Below are 5,066 nucleotides of genomic sequence, written 5' to 3'. Positions count from 1 at the left end.
GGAATTGCCAGAGTAAACCACTGGTACCAGACTCGGGTGCTATACTTGCCTCATTTTCTCTAGACACAACCAAATTGAAAGGTCACCACAGAATTGTGACTGTCTAAAATGAAGGCAAGAGCTTTATTTTCAATCTTTGCTCCTACCACACCAATCATGGGATCCAGCAAGTTATGTAAGAGTCCACTGCCTGCTAGCCTGGGAGCAGGTGCTGGTGGCAGCTTCCTGGCCCAGGGCTTTGTGTCTGAGACCTGGAGCTGCAGCTGCGGAGGTGGGACTGGGCTCCTTCTCCCCCTCCTTGTCTTCATCCTCTGGGTGGTGAGGGCACCACCTGGTCTGCGTGATTCCTCTGCCAGGATCCATGGCCCGGGTCCTGGGTCCCCTGTCCTGAGCTCACCTCAACTCCCACCAAGGGCCTCGTGCTGCTGCAGGGGCCTCGGCCTCCTCCTAAAGTTTGCAAAGTCGGCCCTATTGCTGCAGAGGTGGAGTAGGCACAGGAGACTTGGGGAGGGGAGTAGAGGTGGGGAGGTAGAGGTGGGCGGGCAGGCCCACAGTGGAGAGAAGTCGCCACCACTGCTGCAGCAGCATGGAGACCGGATTCACAAGGCCTGGGAGCAATGCCCCCCATGGACCCTGATGTCCACAGAACAAGATAAGGACCCCATGGTGCTGAAGAGAGTCCGGTGGTGATAGTGTACTGGTTTGGTTAGGAGGACCAAGTATACAACCAGGAAGTCCACATACCATAAAACACAAGGCAAATGCACAGGGACATTCTTTTCCTCCACTGACTGAGTATGCTCCACCACCAAATCCCCACTCTGGTAATCCATTGAATAACAACTATAATACTATTTCCTAAAAAACCACTACCTTCATCAAATCCATATCTTGGCCCCAATTATCCTGGTTTTGGAGGTTATGACACATTTAGAATGCCACCACAGGTCCCCCCAAAATGTAAGAATGTCTTCTCCCTATGTGGTCCTTTACTCAGGAGTCAGCCACATCCATTTCTTCAGAATCCTTTGGGCATGGGTTTTAACTGACCTCATGCTTTTAACTTTGGGCCACATGATAATTCCAGTTTGGGAAATACATTTTATAATAATGTGCTAAGTCAAAATGTTAACATACCCAATCAACATTCTAAACAAAATCCCACTGAAAGCTTCAGTTAGATTCCTCCACAGAATGTTGGGCAAGTATCCAACCCTGATTTAGCATTTAATTTTGTGCTTGCAAATAACTCAAATTCTACCCCTTCATTAGAATGAATCATTCTTTTATTCCACCTCCAAATACTTTTGGCCAAGCAAAAGCACCACCTCTGAAACAAGACTATCCCCAAGGAGCCACCAAAGCACAAATCAACATTCCTCCACTCTTCCACCTCAGTTAAATATGGATGACAGGGTAAGTAAGCCTAATATAGAAGTGAAAAATGTGACTTGAAACAATGTAATCAATCCAGAGAACAGCCGTTCAAATAGCACTGAAGCCACAAACAGCATCCATGCAAATGGGACACAGAATAATTCACAGCACCCCAGAGGTTCAGCTGAGGTGTGCAGTGCCAAGAAAAGCAATAAATCCTCCCTACACCCCAGCCTCCTTGGCCATTGGTCTTCTGGCATTGTGTATCCTTGTGAAATTTGCACAAATGAAGTGAATGATGATCAGGGTGCCATCATCTGTGAGGCCTTCTGTCTGAAGTGGGTCCACTGCATCTGCACTGGGATGAGTGAGGAAGCACATAGCCTCCTTACTGCAGAAGCATCAGTCAGTAATATGGGGCTTTAATAACTGCATGGCTGACAAGGATGTCCAGTTAACGTGAACCAGAGAAACTTTCGGTTGTCTTGAGGTGGGCAGTGATGCTTAATCACAGGCAGAACTGAAATGGGTTCCCCCTGTATATTCCAGAGGTTTGGTGACACAGGATTTAATATTTTACTTTTTTTTTTTTACATTTTTTTGGGTCCGGTCGTTGGGCCTGAACTCTGGGCCAGGGCGCTGTCCCTCAGTTCTTCATCTCAAGGCTAGTGCTCTATCACTTGAGCCACAGCACCACTTCTGGCTTTTTTCTTTTTGCTTATGTGGTGCTGAGGAATCGAACCCAGGGCCTCATGCATGCAAGGCAAGAGCTCTACCTCTGAGCCACCTTCCCAGTCCCTTTTACATTATTTTTAAATGCACACAAACACACTTGATTACCTTTAAGTTCTTCCTATTATTCTACTTCACAGCTAGTGCACACTTTGTATTATGTTGGCTATCTTAAATGAGAATACTGTATGTGAGGATTCTTTGCAAAAATTGATGCCTAAATGTTAGTTGTTATTTATCATAAACATAAAAGCCTTTGAAGCTTTAAAATAATATGAAAAATTGGAATCATTAAAAAACACATGGTTCAGTGCCAAACCTTGGCCATTTCATGCTAAATATTTAGCTCAAAAAGTTTTTTAAGGACCCTTAAAAAAAGTTTTTTAAGGACATGTGTTCCAAACAGCATATGTAGTTATAACATGGGGAAAACATCAACCATAATAGATTCACAAAAAACTCTAGTGTGTGGCATTAGATTCCTTCTCCACAATAGCCTTTGAAATGAATGAATTTCCTATTTTCTAGCCAGTCTTCCCAGGATATCTGTATATCTATAACATAAAGCTCAGTTGCTAATAAATATAAACAATGCTAATTAATACATAAACTCAAGCATACAAATGGATAGAGGAAGAGTGAATGAATTTAGTCATAATATCCAATGTTTACATGTGAAAATGGACACAGGTAACTTGAGGAGTGGTAGGTTTGAAGAGATGGGAGAGAATGATGGCCGGAGTGACAATGATTAAAACAATGTACTCACAAAGTGTTATGTTGAATTGAAACTTCTTGTACAAGTACCTAAAGATAACAAAAATAATTTAACTTTTAAAATAAAAACAAAAATAAAAACTCAGTCCGGGTGTGGTTGCCCATACCTATATTCCTAGATACATTGAGTGAAAGTAAATTGATCAGTTTAAATCTGGTCTGGATAAAAAGTACCAAAACTGTACATAATGCAAACTAAAGAATAAAGGGTATGGGATTATGAGTTAAGTAGTTGAAAGCTTGTCTATCAAGCTCAAGTCCCTTAGTTCAAAACTCCAGAAACCCCAAAATAAAACAAAATATTTTGTTTTTACTTCATGAGAGACTGATTAAGACAGCATGGAGTCGAATAGCCAGAACTTCCCTGGCTCTCTGGGTGCCTATGATATAGATAATACTGATGGGAAAAAGTGTCGCTGGCTATCAACAGGCTCTGCCCTATACCTCATTCCACAGTCTTCCTACTCGCTCCTCCTTAAGGATGCATATGAAAGCAAAGACCGCAATTTTCTTCACATATACTTTCTATACTGTCAAAACTATGACGCAGAAGGAGTTCCGGGAAGATGGCAGAGGAGAAGCTGGAATCTGAACAAGCTCTCCCATAGAAAGCAGTTTTAGAGTTCCAGTGAACAGTCCTAAACCAGAGAATCACACCAAGTGTGCCATCACAGGACAGAGAGTTAGTCAAGAGAGGGGAAGCCAAGGCAAGGAGACACATCTGAGCGCTTGCCAGCAACCACCGCGGCGGCGGCAGGGTCGCGGCGGCCACTGCCACCGTGGTCATACCTGAGACACAGAGAGTCCAGGACAAAGGAGCCAGACGCAGCGGATGAGCGGATTCTACTCAACACTAGCAAGAACTGACAAGGAGCAGACATCTTCATCCTGCAGTTTTCAGACCAGAGATGACCCAGGATCCAAGACTCGGCGTGAGTAGAAGCCTGACGTCCTCACTCCTTCTCAGGGAGCAGAGGAGGGAAGGCCACCCCTCCCCCCCCAGCACCGGTGATCTCCATCTTGGATACCGACAAAGCTCGGAGGAGCTGCCAGCTCCAGCTCAGGCCTTGGAATAAAACGAGTCATTTAGCAGGTCACAAGAACTTAACGGTGAAGTGACCTCACAGACTCAGTTCCATCCAGGGAAAAGTCACCCAGCTCAGGCGCCAGCCACTGGAGTGGCTCTCCTCACTGGGTAACCAGAGCCAGAGGCTGCCCCTCCCTCTAGCAGCCTCCACAATCAATTGAAAAACAGAAACCCTGAGAATGGCTCCAGGCTGGGCTCTGTGAGTTTTTTCACAAAATAGCCCCAGGGAAAAGCTACTGTTTGTTGAAAGGCCTCAACTCTACCCAGAACCTAGCCTCACCACTGCATCCCCCTCTTTTGTGATTCTCAAAACAGATCTGCCTCCCATTAAACTAACCTGGGAGGGGGATCTCAAAATCTTGGGTAAAGCAGAGCATTTTTCTGCCTGTTCCAACAAACTGACTTAAGAAACCAATCAAACCACAGGACCTCAAGCTGACCAGAGACTCCAACAAGAGGCTGGTTACAGACAAAAGGGAGATACAGGATTCTTCCCACCCCTCCCAAAAAAAAATCAAAGAACTTTTTTTTTTCTTCTTCTTCTTCTTCTTCTTTCTTTTTGGTACCTTATATATATAAAAAAAAATTTTTTTTCCTTTTCTAAAACTTTTATTAATCTTTAATTTTTCCCTCTTTTGAAAAAATAATTGTTTTACAGTAACTTTTTTTCCCTCTTATAATTTTTATTTTAGGAATATGTGAATGTGCGTTTTCCTTTCTTTTCTGGTCTTCTTTCTCTTTTTCTTTCTTTCTTAATTATTTTTTTGTTTTTTGTCTAGCTCTACTGAACTTCTGATCTCTTCTTCTCCCTTTCCTATCCGTTTCACCTTTTCCTCTCTTTTGTTCTTCTTTATGTGACTTAACTCTTGTCCTGCACATCCTCAGATAAACCCGTAGTTAACTAGTAGACCCTATCCCCCATTTTGTACACACTTAATCCACAAATTTATTACTCAGTTCAAAACCTCTGAGACTTAAATTCATTAATAGCAGTACTACCTCTCTATACCTATACAATATTTTAAGCATTTTTTTAAGTTTTCCACATCTCCTCTATGTCTCTCCCCTTCTCTCAATATATTCACATTCCTCT

At 43.2% G+C, this 5,066-nt stretch overlaps 1 pseudogene; it reads left to right on the top strand.

The window, feature by feature from the left end:
- Positions 1-636: 636 nt before the first annotated feature.
- On the top strand, positions 637-1,885 carry LOC122126582 (annotated as a pseudogene).
- Positions 1,886-5,066: the final 3,181 nt, after the last annotated feature.

This window comes from Dipodomys spectabilis, unplaced genomic scaffold, assembly GCF_019054845.1.
Source record: "Dipodomys spectabilis isolate Male_0828 unplaced genomic scaffold, ASM1905484v1 ptg000286l, whole genome shotgun sequence".
NCBI classification, from domain to species: Eukaryota; Metazoa; Chordata; class Mammalia; order Rodentia; family Heteromyidae; genus Dipodomys; species Dipodomys spectabilis.
The sequence above is the reverse complement of the archived record's forward strand: the minus strand, read 5'-3'. Positions and strand labels throughout refer to the sequence as shown.